This window comes from Mustela nivalis (assembly GCF_964662115.1).
Source record: "Mustela nivalis genome assembly, chromosome: 14".
Taxonomy (NCBI): domain Eukaryota; kingdom Metazoa; phylum Chordata; class Mammalia; order Carnivora; family Mustelidae; genus Mustela; species Mustela nivalis.
In genome coordinates, this window is record NC_139033.1 from 32,911,340 (window position 1) to 32,931,334 (window position 19,995).

General features: G+C 52.3%; 1 long non-coding RNA gene across 2 annotated transcripts; it reads right to left on the reverse strand.

Annotated features, from left to right (window-relative positions):
• Positions 1–941: 941 nt before the first annotated feature.
• LOC309848183 lies at positions 942–6,665 on the reverse strand. Of its 2 annotated transcripts, XR_014302885.1 has the most exons (4): positions 6,408–6,665; positions 1,927–2,053; positions 1,772–1,840; positions 942–1,533 (listed from the first exon to the last, which is right to left on the reverse strand). It is a non-coding gene; the product is annotated as an uncharacterized lncRNA (long non-coding RNA). The 2 variants fall into 2 exon arrangements; XR_014302886.1 differs by having other exon boundaries at positions 942–1,840.
• Positions 6,666–19,995: the final 13,330 nt, after the last annotated feature.

A 19,995-nucleotide genomic window follows, 5' to 3' on the forward strand; every position in this document is an offset into this window, starting at 1 on the left:
GGTTCACGTGCTTGTGAGCCGGACCTTGGAAACTTTTTCATCTTGCAAAGCGGAAAGTCTCCCCTCAGGAAGCCCCTCCCGGCCACGCCCCCAGCCACACCCCCAGCCACGCCCTGCCCCGCCCCCAGCCCCAGGCCACCACCTTTCTACCTTCTGTTTCTTTTTTCTTTTCTTTTCTTTCTTTCTTTTTTAATGATTTTATTTATTTATCTGACAGAGAGAGGTCACAAGTAGGCAGAGAGGCAGGCAGAGAGAGAAAGAGGGAAGCAGGTTCCCTGCTGAGCAGAGAGCCCCATGCGGGACTCGATCCGAAGACCCTGAGATCATGACCTGAGCCGAAGGCAGAGGCTTTAACCCACTGAGCCACCCCGGCGCCCCTCCCTCTGTTTCTGAGGAATTCGATGACTCGGGGAACCCCAAGTGGGTAGGATCAGGCATTGTCGTCAGTCTTTTCAGGGTCGGCTCTTTTCAATCAGCATAACGTCCTCAAGGTTCATCCAGGGGGGAGCAGAATTCCCTTCCTTTTTACGGCCGGATAATATTCCGCCGTGTGGGGGGCCCATTTTGTGTACCCCCATCCACGGCCGGGCCTCCGGGTTGCTGCCCGCTTTCGGCCGCCGTGAAACTGGGAGCACCGGAGCGTGACCCCAGCGCTCTCCGCGGAGCAGCGACGCTCTTCTGGCCGCACACGCGGTCCCTCGCGTTCCTGAGCCCCACACGGGGAAGGCAGGAAACGGACTGGGACCTGGAGGGTTCGCAGTGGAGTCCTAGCTCGCGGTGAGTCCAGGGGCCTGGTTAGAAACGCCAGCTTCTGCGGCGGATCCCAGTGGATCCCAGCTCTTCCTGCTGCGGCGGATCCCAGTGGATCCCAGCTCTTCCTGCTGATGGTGGATCCCAGTGGATCCCAGCTCTTCCTGCTGCGGCGGATCCCAGTGGATCCCAGCTCTTCCTGCTGCGGCGGATCCCAGTGGATCCCAGCTCTTCCTGCCGACCCCCTCCCCCACCCCCGAACGTGTTCTGCCACAGAAGCAGGGGCCACACCGACCTTACACTGTTGGGTCCCGCAGGCCCCGGTCCCTGCCCCGCCGTGAGAGGAGCTCAGTGTATATGCTGATGAGCGGACAACGCTCAGAGCCAGGGGCTCCAGGAGAACTTTCTAGATCACAGACTCTCTTGCCTTCACCCAGGGTCCAGAACCACGGTTTTACCGTAGTTGTTGTTACTTGCTCCGATATGTAATCGGGTCTAGAAGCCCGTTCTCTCCGTTCAGAGCCCTCCCTGCCGTTCCTAGGCCCAGCCCTTTCTTGTTCATGCCATACCCCTTCCCTGGTCCTGATGGCCACTGGAGTTCTCCGTGGACAGCCCCCTCGTGGACACTCTGGACCTCCGAGTCCATATTCCCACCTCTGGTCTCCAACGCTGGCGGAGTTCCCATCTTGCTTTGTCTTTGGCCCCTGGAGACATGTCTCAGAGTTAAGACGGGCTGAGCCTCCAGCCTGCTCCCTCCTGCTGGCATCAGGCCTAGCTCCTGTCCTGCAGAAAGTTGGGAGGAGAACCAAACAGATACTTGCCGGGTGACCTGAAGCTCTAGAGCGGGCAAGCCATGGCAGTCTAGCATGACTTCTGGGTCACAGAGGACTGTGAAATACAAAGTCCCCTGGACTTAGATGGCTCAGGGTTGGGGCCCCGAGTGATGGAGTCAGAAGATGTGAAAGGCATCCCATACCACCCTAGGTCCTGGGAGCCCACAGACAGGAGAGATGATGTTTACCTTCCAAAGTACACTTGTTCTTCTGCCTAAGATTTGTGGCTCAAGTCTTGTGATGGGGAATTTAAACACCTAGTGGACAATGAAAGACAGACGATCCCTGCTGGCTCAAATACACCATTTTATAAATGCTAAGATATCCCTTGGTTCACACTCACCCAACCTGTGCCGCACAAGCTTGATTCTGAGCTGTCAGAGGTTGAGGACGGCCAGGGTCTCCTTGCATATCAAAGACTCTTGGTCAACCCAGCCAGTCCGGCTCCTGGAGAGTTATACCAGGGGAATCTGGAAGAAAATGTTAAGCGCTGGTGTCGGTAATAAAATCAGTGGAATGTGAAGAATTGAGAATCAAAGCATTTGCCAGAATTCTTCTCTGGATACCCTATAAGATTTGCTGGGTATGCTAGACTAGTGTGTAATTTCTAAAAGTGTTTTTCGTGTACATCTTTAAAATATTTATTGAATAACGCCTTTTGTTGGCCGTGCCAAATTTAATTTGTATACTAAGTGAAAGCAGTGACATTTGTGATTTCCAGTGCCTCTCAGTTGTCATCAGCACAGTGAAGTATTCAGAATTAATCTGGTAGGCAAGGCTATTATCCCTAGCTTCTATATTGCTGCATATAAGAGATTAAGGAAAGTTCTGTGCTGCAGAACTCATTTTCATACACACACGGCTTACAAGAAAGAAAAGAGTGCTATTTTAAAATGTGTATTTTCAAAGAACAGCAGCTCTCCAAGTGACAAGAGAGCAAACAGAACTGCTTTTAGAATGAAAGGGTAGGGTAAGTCGGAGGCAAGGGACCACACAGGTTTGGATGACGACTACGATGCAGTTCTTACTCTTGGGCTTGCATCTAGTAGAGTGGGTGAGACCAATATACCAAAATAGTAGTGACCATATTTTCCAGATTCAAATGGAGGACACATGGGCTTGAAAAGAATGGGTGCACTGTGAGGGGACTACAGGACCAACTGTTTGGATTGGTAGCCGACTGAGGACATGTGTCGCCGTGCTTAGAACCGAAGACAGTAAGGAGAGCTCTTGAGGAGTGATGTGTGGTGCCACGTGGCTTCACAATGCCATATTGTCCTCAGTGCCCCCGAGTTGCCGAGCGCTCAGCACTCACTGCCCGCGGTCCCCCCTTCACCAGGTGCCGAGCCAGGGGCGGCGGGGGACGGTGTCTGGGCCAGCTGCACACTCCCCTCTGGCCAGTCACATGCGTTCAAAACGCGGGAACCGGCCAGGGCTGGATGGTGTCAGAGCCTCGAGCACCGAGGTGGCATCAGAAGTCCAGATCTACCACTCGTTTCAAGTTCTGGAATAAAAATGTAAAATAATTCTTTACACAATATTTCATACTACTGGAGAAGAAGGAGAAGGAGGAGGAAGATGCAAAGAAAAAGAAGAAGAAGAAGGAAGAAGGAAAAAAAGAGAAAGAAAAATCTGTTCGGCCTGAAGGGAATCGGTTATTTACATATTGCCCGTGGAACTAAAAATAAGTTTATTCTCGAAGAAAAGGAATCCGAGATTCCATAACAAGGTATCAAACCTTTATCCCTTTGACCCCATAGTTTCACTTGGGGAGGCTGTACCTCAAAATGAAAATAGTTTTATACAAAATACATAGCAGCATGATTTACAAAATAGACAATGAAAACCACTAATACTCAAGAATAAGGGAATATTAATCCATAATATTGATTGGTTGGGAGGCTATGCTGGTAATGGAAATGTGTAAAGGAAATAGTGAAGAAAAGAACATGAGTTTGTATGTACATCCTGAGTACAGCTTTGTAAACTGATGTGTGTTATCAATACATACCCGGAGAGAGTTTTTGTGCAACAAATAGCTATTTTGTGTTTATTCGTTTTTTTTCTCTAAGTTGCTTGCACTGTTTTGTTTTTTTTTTTTTTTTAAGCTTGGGTATACGAGGGTGTTGTTTGAACCATCACGGTTTCATCTCACTGAGTTTCTTACCGGGTTATGTTCTCGCAAGGCACGATTCAAGTAATGTGTTACTATTAAAGGAACGGTCTTTGGTTTATTACCATATTTTGACAAATTACAGGCAATTCAGTGTTGTCTCTGTAATAAAGTCACTCCACGGTTTTAGGATACTTTCTTGGCAGAGGCAGAAGGACAGTCCCTATCACTCCCATCACATTCAGGAATATGCTGGGTCTCGGTCCTGGCAGTGTAGGTCACACATGTGAACATCAGCTGTCACGTGACAGAGCTCAGAAGCGAGGAACTGTTGGGATATTTACAACAGTGCTGTTCCCGAATTATTAATACCGTGCTTCCTGAGCTTTTCAGTCTTAAAAATTAATTAAAGCTCCTCTTTTTTTTTTCTTCAAGACTCTAAACTGATTGAGAGAGAGTGAGGATGTGCACAAGTGGGGGGAAGGGCAGAGGGAGAGGGAGAGAGAATCTGCAGCAGACTCCAAGCGGAATGCAGAGCCCAACGTGGGGCTTGATCTCACCACCCTGAATCACGACCTGCGCCAAAGTCAGGAGTGGGATTCTCAACCAATTGAGCCACCCAGACACCCCGACTTACATCTCCTCCCCTTTAAATGCCCTCTTTGGGGTCCCTCCCATTCCCCCTCTTGCCGACTCGTACTTTCTCAGCCAAGACCCCCCAAGGAGCCTGCTGTTGTCTGCAGCTTCTTTCAGGGAGTTCCTGGTTATGAGACTCAGTAAATGCTTTCCTGAGCTCTCTGCAACACCGAGTGCTGGGGACCACCCGTCTCCTTGGATCTCCCTCCCCCAGCGTGGGACCATGTCTGACGCACCAACACGTGGGAGCAGCGGGTGTCGAGGACCCACAAGGTAAGGGCTCCGCAGATGGGCTTGCCCGGCAAGGCAGGCCACTCCTCATCCCCTAGGCACATAGCTACCCTGGTCACCAGCTGAGCACAAAGGAGGGAGTGGATGCCAACAGTCCCTGCTGGGACCCCACCCCACCCCTGCTGGGCCACAGGCAGGTGCCAGCCATTCTGGAAACTTCTGATATAGGACAGACACAATGGCAAAAGCCTGTGGAAACAGACGTGGCCACCCCATCCCCGTGCTCTTTCTTCCCTCCAAAATACGGAGTTGAGGACTGGGTCTCTTTGTGGCCAGACCCTTCTTTAGAAAGTTCTGGAATTCCTCCCTGCAGTACTCAGCTTCTAGTAGCCAAGTGTGCCGTCGATGAAAGCCTTTCACGACGGCAGAGTGGACAATGGCTGCCAGAAAGGGCTGCAGCCAGAATGGGGGTAGGCATGAGGGGCGGCCTCCTCAGTCCCACAGAGGGCTCCAGGCAGCCCCGCGGGGCAGCAGCTCCCAGCTCCCGGTCCGCAGACTGGAAGGCAGAAAGCAGCTGACCCAAGCAGGTTCTGGGCCTTCCAGCAACACCAGCAACACCTCTGGGCTCGTGTTCTACCTCACAGTCCAGGTTGGTCCTGGCTGCCCTGGTTTCATGGGATAATCTGAGTTTGAAGGGCGGGGAGCCAGGGAGGGGCCTGGCTGTCCTCCTTGAGGTCCAATGGCTAATGTCCTTGTCACAGACCCTGGAGGGGGGGGTCTACTGTGCCCGCATCCCGCTCTACTCAAAGGCTCACCTCAGCCAGTAATAGGCAGACTGGTCTCTGGGATTCCTGTCTGGACCAGGAGCCCTGGGAATGGTGCTCAGTCCAAATCCCGCACAAAGCTCGGGTCTCTGTGGGCCTTCAGGTAGGACCTGCTTCTGGTGGTGACAAGGAGCAACCCAGGACAGAAAACTGAGAACAGAAGGAGGGACGAGGGAGGGGGTGCTTGTGTGTGCATGGGCCTGTGTGTGCGTGTGTGTGTGTGTGTGTGTGTGTGAGTGAAGGGTTGGCGGTGAGCTGGTCCCGCTGCCCGACTGACATGTGAACTGGGCAGTTGTGGACCCCACAATCCTGAGGGAACAGCAATACCTGGGTAGACATTCACTGTCTGCCCTTGGGAGCCGGAGAAAGAGCTAGAAAGTCTCTTCTCCCCACACATTTCATTTCCGGGACAGGCAGCCCGCAGAGCTGGCCAGCTGGCAAATGGCTTTGTCCCCCTCAGCTCCCCTGTCTGATGAGAGCTCGGGAGGGGGTCATGGGGGGCGGCTAGAGGCTTCCGGCTCCCTGGGCTAAGCGGCGGCCACGTCTGTGATGCCCGTCGGCAGGAAGGCCTGGCGACTTCCAGAGCTCAGGAGACAGAGAGACTGAGGCCCCCTTTCAGCCCCTGTGGAGACCCTCCCCTCCCCCCACCAAGCGCTGGTGTTAGGAGGTGGGGCCACTGGGGGGTGCCTGGGCCGTGGGGGTGGGGCCCAGGGAATGTGGGTGGCGCCTCATAAAGGAGGCGCAGAGCCCCTCGCCCCTGTCGTCCTCCCCGTGAGGCCTAGAACGACAACGAGGAGTCCCCACCAGAACGGACCATGTGGGCGCCTCATCCTGGACACGCAGCCGCCAGAAACTAAAGAACTTTCTGTTGTTTACAAGCCACCCAGTCGGTGGTATTTTGTCATAACGGCCTGAACAGACTCGGACAAAGCCCAAGTCCAGGCAATTAGGCCCCCCGCGCCCCGCGCCCCCACCCAGCCCACCCCATCGCCCTCGCTCCTCCCAGGTTTCTCTCCCCACCTCAGGACCTTTGCTTCGGGGTCGGCTCCGGCTCCTCTCCTGACTTGCCCTCCCCTCTCACTCCGCTCCTTCTCTTTCCCTCTTCCCGCCGTGGGGAGCTCCTGGTTCTAGCAAATCAGAGCCTGGTGGCTGCAGCCCTGGGAACCTGGCAAAACCCCAAACAGACACCAGCGCACCCCCCTCCCTGGTCCCGCCAGAGCCGCCCGCAGCTGGGCTCGGGGGCCACCGCCGTGCGGACCAGCTGCTGCCCATCTGCTGTCATCCCCCCCTTTTCTCCAAGTGACATCTCCCATATCAAAGACACTGCCCAGCTGTCAAAATAAGGGCTCGTCTTTTCATACAGAGGACAGAACTGCTGCAAAGAGATGATGTAAACACGGAAACAAAGTGGAGGAAGGGGCGGTGGCTGGGTTGCCTTCCTCCAAAGTCGCCGTTTTTCCAGAAGCCTGGACCGAAATGACCTTCGTGGGTCCTTAGAACAGTGACTGACAAGCACATCCTTCCAGCCAGAAAAGCCTGCATCAAAGGAAAGCCAAGAAAGGGATAGAGAGTTTGATCTCCAGAGGAGAAAGACGGACAGCATGCAAAGTGTTCAGGACAGAGGGACGGCCAGGCCTGGGAGTTAATCATTCCCTGGGTCCCCGCAGGACAGTGTGGGAGGCGCACACTGCAGGCAAAGTGAATCCCTAGGTCAGATAACGAGGGAGCCAAGACGGGCAGCCTGGACGCCCGGAGGCATGAAGTAGGGGGACCTTCTTAAGCCTTGACGGGAGCTCGTCCTCCGTTTCCTGAGAAACACCCCTCACGGACACACCTCCTCCCGAGAATGACACTTTGTCACATCAAACTGAAGGCCCTCCTGCTTTGTTCTTGCCCTGTTACCCTAAGCAAACCACTTAAATGTTCTCTGCCTCGGTTTCCCCAGTGGTAAGGTGAGGAATCTGAAGACCAGACCCGGGGATAATTTGGAGGCTCCCAGGAGATCCCAGTTGGGGCCCTCCACGGGGGTGGCACTGGGTATGGAGATGCGAACCCACTGGCGGCCTGAGTTTATTTTTAAACGGTCGCTGGATTTCATACGACATAATGATAGTCCGCAGCGTGTGCTCACAGTGCCCGCCCCACCCACCACTTCTGTGTCGAAGCCATCCAGCCTCCAGTCAGGCAACAAGGTCAAAATCAGATCCAGGAGGAAAAGCGCTCAAATGTGAGGCTCTCCTGCTCCCCCGCCCCCTGCCGGCCACCAGCACGGGGAGGCCTGCCCCACGGGGATCAGTAGGCACCGAGGCTTTGAGACTGTGGTCTTTTGGGCCCAACTGTAGCTGCTGAGAGCTGCTGTGGAAAACACACATTCCAAAGGATGTGGTGACCCGAACCCATGGAAATCCAAAATCCCTCCTCTATCGGCCCGAAGGCCCCAGAGCGGGAAATGGAGGTTCTGTGGGGCCCACAGCATCATAAAAACCCCCAGCCTAATAAAAAGGGGGCACGTCTCACTCAAACAAGCGCTGCAAGGATTCTTGATCCCTCAGTTAATCCTGAGCACTGAGAACAGAGCCGGGAAGCTGGGTAGTTTCTCCTGGGATGTAGGACCGGCTGAAACGCTGCATAAGCGTCCAGCACGCAGAAGCTCCAGAAGCCACGTGGAAGCAGCTAGAAGTCACTGCAGTGCGGAGTGAGGTGGTTAATCTAAGGGCGGAGGTCCAACACCAGGAGGTGAGGATGGTGTCTGCAGACTCAGTGCCAGACTGGGGACAGGTCGCTGTGATGCGGCTGCCCCGGCCATCGCTGGAACGTGTGGGTCCAGGAGGTAAGCGCAGAAGGAGGCTCTCTGCCCGGGCAATGAGTCCTTTCTTGCCGGTGTCCTTTGAAATAGCAGCTGTGCCTACAGTAACCAGCTAGTAAGTGGACTGCAGAATGGAGAAAAATATCTAGAAGGAGCATCGCCATAACCAGGGGCAGAAGTGACTCCGTGATGAGCAAGTAGTTTCAGAGCCGGCCCTGCCCTACTGCTCCTGGGGCCATAACTAGCCATGGCTTTGGATGAGGAAAGCGTGCATTGGAAATTCTGCCCTGGGAGACGTGTTATGTGGTCTTTTAGATGCTCACCTTCCCTAGGAGAAGCAAGCTGTGCCTGCTTTTATCCAGTGTTGGACTCTCTAAGACACTCTCCACAGCAGATCAGAACCGAAGGGGCCCTACCCAAGGACTGCCTTAGCAGATGGGATGGCCATTCCGCTTCGCTCTTGGATATCAGAGCTAAGAGGCGGTCGGTGATGAAGGGGAATCAGAGACTTGAGGTGTGGAGGTCTGGAGGGAGCAGGTCTGTGAGCAGGTAGACGAAGCTGGCGGGGGACAGAGAAGCACCCAGCAGAGGGTGTCCAGGGAGAAGCAGGGGTGCCCAGGGAGCAGGGCCCTGCTGGCCAGCGCGCAGAGCCCTCAGGTCCAGACAGTGACCCACACCAGTTCTCACCTGTCACGGGTATCCTAATAATGAATTTTTTTAAAGTAACCTAAGACTCTTACTAGAGCAGAGACATGGGCCCTGCTGGTCTGGGAAATGATAATATTCCACATGGGTGCTCGGAATCTGGTGATCTAGCAGCTGCCTAGAAATTAGGCTTTGGTATCGTCATCAAAACACGAGAGTCCTGGTTTCTCAGCATATCCAGGCCGAGTACAGTTTAATACCCTAATGACTAAGATAGCTGCTTACTTTGATGTTCCTTATTCTTGTTATCGTTAGGGAGATTAAGGACTGCTTTTACTGTGATGACTGTTTGGAGAGTCTTCATATTCTCAGCAAAAAGGGGGCAGGAGAGGAGGAGGAGAAGGCAAGTGGAATGTTTCCTTTCCAGCGTGAAATAATGGCTGGTTTCTTTAGCATCAAACGAGAAGGCAGAAAAAGCCAGGTACTCCTGGGGGCCTAGAAAACAAGGCATGTTTGGCCGACAAGCTTATTCAAGGTCCTGCTAATTCCCAGGGGTATCTGTGTCAACCTCTTCAGACCTCCAGAGCGTTCTATGACATGGCAGGTTCCTGTCAGCTAAAGCCCGCTGTCTCTCGAGGGTCACTGCTTCCGAGCCCTGGTCCATCAGGACAGCTGTGCTTTCTGCTCCCAGCCAGAAGTCTGGTTTCCAGTTGGAGATGATTGTTAATTTGGAGCCTGGAAAAGAGCACAAGGCATCCACGGGAGGAACTCCCTGTGGGGTTTGGGGCACAGGGAAGAGGACGTGTACTTTCTAGCCACACCGCCACCGGGCTGGGGCTGTGTTGGGTGTTCTCAAGAGAGGAGCCCCTGGAAGCTTCCCAGGCAGGGCTGACCTGCTGGCAGAGCACACACCGCCAAAGGGCTCCCGGGGAGCCCAGGTGACCTACTTAGCGCTGCCGGGGTGCGGCGGGCTGTCCGTTTCCGAGCGCCGGGAGGCTCAGAGCTGCTCGCTGCCCACCCCACTGGCCGCTGAGGAGGCCACTCCCTGCATCTCCGCCCAGATGCCTTCTTCTCCGTCCTGGTGTCCAGGCAGGGAGGTTTCTGCCCAGGTAGCGAGGTACAGAAATGACAGCTTGGTCCCCTGGCCCTTAAACACGGGGCATGGCTAACGGGGGCACATCAGGACCACCGTGCCATTCTGTTTCAGGACCCACTTCCTGCTCGCCTCAGCTCCACCTCCATGAGGCCGAGGAGGCCAGAGGGTTGGAGGTAGTGACCGGGGCCCTTCGGATGGGTTTCAGAAAGTCCACAACCCCCGAAACAGCTGGTGATAGCCTGTGGACAGGTGCATGGGAGGGACCTGGGAGGCCAGAAGGGTTTAAACCACTGAGATAGGGGTCTCCTTATAGGAAAGGAAAGGTGATCGGAGTCTTGGAGTTTTCTCGAATAGGAGGTAGACAAGCAACTCCAGTGTTTCCCACCAAGAAGTGTAGAACATCGAGGGGAGTCCAGGCTCCAGCATCGGGAACGTGTCCCGTCTCTGTCACTGAGTTGCCTTGTGACCCTGGGTGTTTCTTATCCTTTTTGAGGAAGGACAATTGTGTCCACTAAATACCCGAGACCCGAAGCCCTTCCCCTGGGGCATGACGCCTTCCGTGGCTTTGCGCGTCCCTTCCGCGACCCCATCTCCCGCTCTCTCCCGGTTCCCCCGCTTCCTACGCGGGCATCCTCTCTCCTGAATGTTCTCTTTCCCTCCGCGTGCAAACCAAGCCCGCTGGAGGGGGGCGGTCGTGAGGGCAGTGCTGCGGCCGAGGCTCCCAGCTGACCTCCGTGCGGGCCAGGTGCTCCCCACGCTCTTCCAGCACCCCCTCCCCCCTCCCCGAGCCTGCTACCCCCCATCCTTCTCCCCTTCTTCCTGCCCCTCCATGCCTGGTTCTAGGGGTCTCCCGAGAAACAGAACCAAGAGTACAGAAAGGTTTATGGTGAGGGACAGGTGCGTGCAGTTACAGAGCTTGAGAAGTCTCTCGGTCCGGGAGGGAGGCCCAGGACCGCAGGCGGGGGGCTCCAGTCCAAACCCGAACACCCAAGAACCAGGAGCGCCAATGGTAGCAAAACCCTGGCTTCTGTTCCATCAAACCCTGTGCCCGCTCCATGTCCCTGCTCATGTGGTGGCCCCGATGGAGACGGATGCCCGCCCCATGGGCCAGTCTTTCCTTAAATGCAGGACCTGGACATGCGGGACCCTTCCTGCTGCCCAGCACACCCGCCCTTCCCCGGCCCCGCCTGCTTGCTTCGCTCTCCGCAGACCCCGTGCGTCTCTTCAGCCGCCCTCTCAGCTGCTCATTGGGTTCCAATTTCAGGCGACACATGTCATTTCTGTAGATTTCATTTCCCGCTGCTCTGTCCCCCAGCATCTGTGTCATACCCTGTGCCCTCTCTTGGGGGACAAGGGCCAGCTGCCCTTGCTCGCCTTCACGGCAAGACGATTCCGTTCATGGTCACGGTCACTCACTTTTCTCCTCCCCTTGTTGACTGAAGCTACTCCACTCAGACTCTCATCTGCTCCTCTGTGGAAACTGCCCTTGCCAGAGTCACCAGTGACCTTGAGGAGGTCATCAGTGTCAAGCCTCGGTCCTCATCTTAGTGACCGGTCTGCACACCCTCCTTGAGGCATGTTCTTCACTTGTCTTCCCAGACTTTTCCACTGTCACCCGCAGCCGCATCCTTCATCTCCTAGTTGGTGCCACCCCCCTCCTCTGGCCACTGAAGTGACTGAGGGCTCGGTTTTGGACCTCTTCTCCGTCCACACTGCTAATAAAGGCCAGCGGCATGGTGACGGCTCCCCAGTGTCCCCCTCCAGCCCAGAACACTCCCCTCAGGCCAGGCTACTACATCTGACTGGTCTGTCCACATCTGTGCGTGGGTTTCTAGTGGGCCTGCCCCTCACAGAGTTCTCCCTAACTCACTAAGGCCACCAGCTTCCTGGGAGAATTACTACCAGAGAAATCATGAAGTCACCCTGCAAACGGCAGACATGAAGCAACCCTTTGGGTTCCATAAGCAAGCGGAAGGAAAGCTCCAAGAACTGGATGTCGTCAAGGAGAAGGGCCGCCTTCCTAAAGACTGCTTCAGTTATCGTCAGCAGAGAGACTGAACCGGGAGAAGCTCCTTCAAGGTGAAGATGAGCTCATGGAGAAAAACGGGCAGGGCGTGCCCTTCAGAGGTCACACCAGAATGGAATGGGGGACTCCTCCCCTTGCCAGGGCAGGGAACCCTCCCAAAGCCTGTCTTACAGGAAGGAGTCTATCACTTCTCTGGGCCAGGGGCTACCGTGCCTTCCCTCTTCTCCATGGGAATTTTGTTGTTTCTACTTTGCCACTGTGTGTTGGGTGTGGGGAGTGGGACAGACAACTTCCCCCCCTTAATTCACTGGTCACCAGCACACAGGAGCGACATATGGTCTTGAGGGAGAAGAATGTACATGACTAGAGATCCTGGGTGCGAGTTTGGGTTGTCTCCCAAAGGAAGGGGATGAGCGTTTCCATGTGTGGGAAGAATGAGATGGTTTGATGACTAAAGGGATGGACTGTGGCAGAGACAGTGCAATATCCTTTCCTTGTAGGGTCACTGGAAAAGCAAGTTTCCCAGTCTCCTTGGTAGTGGGTGGGGCTGACCAGCTTAAGTTAATGTAATACAGGCCAAGAATGGTCCGTAAAAAATTACCCTTGTGTAATCCTCCCTTTTATCCCCTCCCATGGTGACCGGGGAGGCCACATCTCGTGGACATCAGTGCCTTGGGATGGAAACAACCTAAGTCCCTAAGTGACTGCGTGACACAAAGTCCCAGAACGACCTTCTGACCCTTGTAACATGAGTCCTTTCTACCGCTTCACCTGAGACCACGCTGGACTCAGAGTAAGACTTTTAGAGCATCGGGTCACTGAGCTTTTAGGGTTCTGTGTTAGTTGGCTTACCCTGACTTACACAGAAGGTACTCAGTAATTACAGTGACTGAATGTTCTAATTTCAGAGCCCAAGCTTTTAACCATTGGACTCTCTTGGCTGGCCTTCTGTATGCCCGCCCTCCCCCTCTCTCTTTCTCTCTTTCTTTTTCTTTTTAGAGATTTTCATTTATTTATTTGAGAGAGAGAGAACATGAGCAGGGGGAGGAGGCAGAAGGAGAAGGAGAAGCAGATTCCCTACCGAGCAGGGAGCCCGGACAAGGAGCTCCATCCCAGGACCCTGAGATCATGACCTGAGCCGAAGGCAGATGCTTAACCGACTGAGCCACCCAGGTGCCCCCTTCTCCCTCTTTCTTTATAATACAAAATTCTTTTCTGATGTTAAAAGTAGTACTTGCTCAAAATTCAACAACAACAAAAACAAATAAACTGATTAAAAATGGGCACAGGACTTGAACAAGCATTCTCCAAAGAAGATGTGCAAATGGCCAACAAGCACATGAAAAGATGCTCTCAACACCATTTGTCATCAGGGAAATTCTAAACCAAAACCACCACGAGTTATCACCCGAGACCTGTCAGGACGGCTGTTCTCCAGAACCCAGAAAATATCAAGCATTTGGGAGAATCTGGAGAAATCAGAAGGCTGATGCCCCACTGGTGGGAATGTGAAATGATGCAGATGTGGCGGAAAACAGCACAGCAGTTCCTCAAAAAACTAAAACCAGAACTATCCCACGATCTAGCAATTCCACTTCGGATATATACTGGGCCTCAAAGAGCATTAGCATAACACTGCTAATAACAGTAGGATTAGCCACAATCACCAAAGGTGGAAGCAACCCAAGGGTCCACCGAGGAGTAATGGATAAACAAAATGAGGGGTACATACAACGGAATATTATTCAGCCTTGAAAAGGAAGTAAACTCCGACATGCTACATGGATGGCCCTTGAAGACCTTATGCTCAATAAAATAAGCCAGCCACTACGACAAATGTCGAATGCTCCATTACAGATTCTCCTTAGGGAAGCTCAAATTCATGGAGACAGAAAGTATAAGGGGTTGAGGGGAAAGGGGAAGGGGGAGTTGCGGTTTAGAGGCTACAGAATTTCAGCTTTCCAAGTTGAAACAGTTGGGAGGTTGGTGGCCCAGCGAACTGCATGTACCCTTGCAGATTGGCGAAGATGGTAAGTTTCATGTTAAGTGTTTTACCACCATTAAAATTCTTTGAAAAAGTTATTACATGCTTATTTTTAAAACATGGCAAAATACAAAGCAAGTTTTAAAACACAGTATCCTCGCTCCCTCCAGGAGAGATTACCACTGTTGAGAGTCTTTTTAGGTAGCGCAAGTGGAGTTGTTTTCTAAAACATTGATTCAACAGCATAGAGGGAAAGCCCAGTCTTGGAGAAGAAAGCAATCCTGCTAGAGGGAGTGAGGATTTGCCCACTTTCTGCTTCCAGGCAGACTGGAACAAAGACAGTATTTCTGTCTTCACATTTGAATCTGCTGAATATTGTCTTTGTGACAAGAAGCACAGACGCCTCCAGCAGAGGCCAGCATTTGGACCAACTATAATTCGTTCTAGATTCAGGACCATACAAATGGATACCTGGGGCATTTCTTTCTTTCATTTATACACATATTCATTCATTGCATAAATATCTGTTGATCGTATGCATATGCTAGACCCCGGGCTGCGGGTTCAGGACACAGCAGGGAGTAGAAGAGGACACTTACCTTCCAGTTGGGGAGAAAAGCTGTAAACAAGTAAACAAACAAATTTCAAACGAAGTGTTCTGGGGCGGGGGGGGGGGGGGGGAAACGGACAGGGTGATGCTATGGAAAGGAAGAGGCAGGGAGGAGGAGACATCTGGGCCGAGATCTGGAAGATGGGAATGAGCCCCCGCAGGAAGTGCTGGAGACACAAAAGGACATTACGTCACTCACGTGAACAGACTAGAGGAGTCTGTGGCGATGACGTCAGAACAACGGTTAGCTCCGGGAGGATCCTGGCTCAAAGCCTGAGGGAGCCTTCTGGAGAGCCGGCGTCTGTTTTCTCTCCCTGGGGGAATATATACGTACAGGATTGTGTAAAAGCTCCCTGGGCTGCACACTCTAAAATGTGTGCACTTTCTTATACGAAGGTTGTACTGCAATAAACATCAAATAAAATACCCCCTTCCCAAAAAAGAAAAGAGAGCACCGTGCGGGGCGCGGCGGGGTTTCCAGGCGGAGGAACCATAAAGCACTAAGCCCTGCAGGGGGCGCCGCCCGGGCCGGAGGAGCGCGGGGCAGCCCCGCGGGGAGGCGGAGGGAAGGGGCCGCCGCGGGCACCGTCGCAGCAACTGCGGTTATCCCTGGGGAGAGAACGGAGACTGGGGCCCGGAGACCAGGGATGTTTAACCGGTTTACCCTTTTTTTGTTGTTTTTGTTTTTAATGTTTTTGAACATGTCTCCATGTTTTCGATGGATCATTTTAAAAATAGATACATGAGGCCATTTACATTTGCTTTGTGTTTTCCCGCTTTCCGTCCGTTGTTCGCAGGAAGCCGATGGCTTTGAAGGGCCTTTCCTCGTCTCAAGGGCAGATGCAGGGGTGTGAAGCCCGCCCGACTTCTTCGCGTCTGGGCTGCGGTCCTGCCCTGTCCGCTCGGAGGATCGTCGCTGCTCGATTCCAGGAAGACCCGGAGGGACCCGCGGGGATGCGGGGGGCGAGGGAGGGGTGCGGGCGGGGGGCGGGGGGTGGCTCCTCGCTGCATTCCTCCCACATTTACCGAGTGCTTATGTGGACAGACCCGGCTCGTCCCGCAGACGCCCCCAGGGCCAGTCTCCCTTCCCCACCCAGGATGGACGCAAACGCGGAGGCCGCAAACCCGAGGCACAGGGGCGTAGGATCCTGGGCGGCGGCGAAGGAGGAAGACATCCGAAAGGGAAGATTTCCGGACCTTGCGGGGCTGCCTGCCCGTCTGGGGAGGCTGCGTCCCCAGCCCCGGGCCAGGACCCTTCCTCGCCTTCTTCCAGGCGCGCAGGGGAGACGGCGCGGGGGCGCAGGCAGCGGGGAGGCCCGGCTGCGGGGCGCCGCGGGGACTCGCTCCTGCCGGGCCGCGGGGTGCTCGTGGGCTCGACGGGGCGGGCGGCGGGCGGGGCTGGCTCCTCCTCCCGGGGTCCCCACGCCTCCTGCAGGGACAGCAGGGACGACAGCCTGCGGCGGTCTCAGCAGTTTCTGGAGTCAGCATCCTCCGTCCCGCACCACGACACTCCCCGGCGGCCTCCTCTGGGCGGCTCTCTGGTTTCTAAAAATGGCTTGGAGAGCCTGGGCGGGGTGGGGGATTCCTTCCCGAGGACGTGACGATGTCACAAACCGCCCCCCCTCGCGGGTCCCAAGAACCTCCTTGGAGCCAGGAGATGCGACCCCGGGCGGCCCCTGCGCCCTCAAACCGCATGACCTTCCATCCCGGCTTCCACGTGAGGGTCTCATCCCAGGGCCACACTGGGGCCTGCGCCCCAACCTATTTTTGTCAAGTGCATATTTTCAAGCTTGCTCATTTACGGAGAAGCAGTCGGAGGCTGGATTTGGTCACAAGTCACCACCAGACTTGGGGACAGCAGGAGTCCTCTGTCCCCTCAACTCCTTCTCCAAAAAGGCCCGATTTCTAGGGAAGCCAAACTCTTTGTTCCATTGAATTCTGGAATCAGGGTGAGAATTTCCAAATCAATGAACCCGACTCAGCCAGCGAGTGGTCTCATTGCCCCACTCCTGGTGGGGGATGGCAGGTCTCTGGGCGCAAAACCCTGCTCAGCACCTTCGGTTTTCTTTGTAAGTCTATGTGCCTGATTCCACCACTTCAAAACATCATTCTCAGAGGGGCTGTGGCTTCCCCAGGCCACACTCAACAGGGAGATTACTTAGGGGTACACCAAGTTCGAGGAACGCAACTAGAAACTGTGCTCTCCATGGGTACAACTGAAGAAACAAGCATGCTTAACATCAGCCGCACAATTATAATTTCTACTTATTTTCCTAATCATCAACACCTAGATTTCCAGCATCAGGACACCTGGGTTCTCCTGGCTCCAGTTTTTTGTTTTTTTCTAATTCTGTTGAGACCTGGACCCTTCCCGTCTCACTCTTATTTCCCTCATCCAGTTTGAAACCACAGACGGCTAGAGGAGATGGAACTTTCTACAATTCTACCATTTGCTGCCTCTGCGCCCCTCATTCCTCCTCTCAATTCATTTAGCCGAAGGTTTCCCCCACCTCAGAGCTCAGAGTCAGGACCTCCCCGCTTCCCTAACCTCAGCAGCACCTGCCACCTGGCCCCTTTCTAATGGTCTGTCCTGACGGCAGACGCCTGCTTGACAATGTCCCTTCCCTGTGTCGTCCATTTTCCTACATAGACAACAGGGGCAGCGGGCTCTGGGGCCAGAAGAAACGTTCGTTTTTATTAGAACTTCCTGTCAGCCTGGAACGGGAGACGCTGTGTCTGTGCCAGCCTATTCAATACAACTTTCTGCCATGAATGTTCTCATCCAATATGGCGGCCAACTACTGAGCGCTGGTGTGGCTAGTGCGACTGAATTTTAAATTTTATTTAAACATTTAAAATGTTTAACAGCTATTTTGAGGTATAAAAAGCACCTGTGAACAGCATATCAAGTGTTAAGATGGATGATTTGACATATACCGGGATACCATTACCACAATCTAGACAACAAATAAACCTGTCAGGTCCAGAAATTTCCTCATGCCCATTTGTATCCCTCCATCCTTGCCTCCCACACTCAGGCAACCACTGATCTGCCTTCTCCAGTCTGTACTCTCTCTCTCTCTCTCTTTTTTTTAAGATTTTATTTATTTGACAGAGAGATCACAAGAAGGCAGAGAGGCAGGCAGAGAGAAAGGGGGAAGCAGGCCCCCCACTGAGCACAGCACTTGATGTGGGGCTCGATCCCAGGACCCTGGGATCATGACCTGAGCCGAAGGCAGATGCTTTAACCCACTGAGCCATCCAGGCGCCCCTGTACTCTTTCTTTCTTTTCTTTTCTTTTTTTTTTTTTTGGTTTGGCTTCTTTTACTCAGCAAAATTATTTTGAGATCCATCCATGTTGTCTGTTTGTTTCATTTTATTGCTGAAGAATATTCCATGGTTTGGAGACGTAATTTCACCTGTTGATGGGTACTTGGGTGGTTTCCATTTTTTGGCTATGAACAAATAAAGCTGCTATGAGCGTTCTTGCACTGATCTTCATAAAGACCAACACTTTCACTTCTCTGGGGTAAATTCCTAAAAGCAGAACGGCTGGATCAGAGTAGGTGTTTTGTTTACCTTGCTAGAAACAGACAAACTTCTCCCAAGTGCTTGTACCATTGTCCACTCCTGCCTGTTCCTCTACAAACCAGCCAACAACTGGTATGGTCAGCCGTTTCACTTTAGTCATTCTAATGGGTTTGTCTCATTGTTGTGTGTTTTTTTTTTTTAAGTTTTTATTTATTTATTTGCAGACAGATATCACAAGTAGGCAGAGAGGCAGGCAGAGAGAAGAAGGGAAGCAGGATCCCTGCTGAGCAGAGAGTGATGCGGAACTCGATCCCAGGACCCTGAGATCATGACCTGAGCTGAAGGCAGAGGCTTTAACCCACTGAGCTACATAGGCGCCCCTCATTGCCATTTTAATTTTAGTCTTCCTGCTGCCTAATGATGGTGAACATCTTTTCATGGGTTTGATATTGGTATATCTTCTTAAGTAAAGTGTTCATATCTTTTGCCCATTTTGTAATATTTTTTTTGGTACTGAGTTTTGAGGGTTCTTTACATATTCTAGATGCAAGTCCCTTACCTTATCAAATACATGATGTGCAAATATCTTCTCCCAGTTGATGACTTGTCTTTTCATTTTCTGAGTGTTTTTCAAAGAGCAGAGTTTGAATTCGATGAAACCCAATTTATTAATTTATTGTTTCTTATGGATTGTGTTTTCAGTGTGGCACCTAAGAAATCTTTGCCTAGCCCAAAGTCACAAAGGTTTTTCCCCCCTATGTTTTCTACTATAAATTTTATAGTTTTTGTCTCTACATTTAGATGTATGGTCCAATTTGAGTTAAATGGACCATTAAATGTACTATTTGGTATCTGGAGCAAGGTGGGGATTATTCATTTTTTTCCAATTGTTTCAACACCATTTGTTGAAACGACTATCCTTTGTCCACTGAATCACCTTGTACCCTTATGGAAAATCAGTTTTGGGGGCACCTGGGTGGCTCAGTGGGTTAAGCCGGTGCTTTCAGCTCAGGTCATGATCCCAGGTCCAGGGATCAAGTCCTGCATCCGGCTCCCTGGTTAGCAGAGAGCCCGCTTCTTCCTCTCCCTCTGCCTACTGCTCTGCCCACTTGTGCTCTCTCTTTCTCTCTCTGTCAAATAAATAAATATATACATCCTTAAAAAAAAAAAAAAGAAGAAAATCAGTTTTTGATACATGTGTGGGCCTATATCTGGACTCTCATATTCCACTGATGAATTAAAATTTAAACTTAAATAATGCCTGTGGCTAATGGCTACCAAATTGGACATTTCAGGTTTAAACTGTAAGCATCTCAGAACAGGTGCTATATATAAATCTCACCAGAGGAAACTTTTTGCTTTGCCTTAGGCACCAGAATAATTTTATCTGGACCTTCTTACCATATGACTGCTAAAGAGGAATTAAATTTTCACTGTTTCTCAGAAAACAGACTTCAATTTTCCTCTTCCAGCTTATTATTGGGTCTTTAAGGGCTGGAGGCCCAAAGAGACGGAGGAACTACAGGCTCTGAGGTCCCATGTTCCAATCCTGACTTAGCAACTTACTAGCTATGCAGTCATAAGCAAGCTGCTTCACGTTCCTTCCTCAGTTTCTGCATCTATAAAATGGGCATTGTGAGTATAACCTATTTCATAGGATTGTTTCAGAATTAAATAATGCATGGAGTGCTTAGGCAAATACCTAGTACATGATAAAGCCTTAAAGCTAGTCATTATTATTATTTCATGTGAAATAAAACACAGCAGCAGAAGCGGGAGACATTGTGTACTTTCTGAACCCCTGTTTCCTGTCTTCAGAGACACTCTGCTGTGTTTTGGTGTGGGTCTCAAACACTCTAGCTTCGGTATATTCCATGGCTGTGTGGGTCCTGGGACCATTATACCCATTT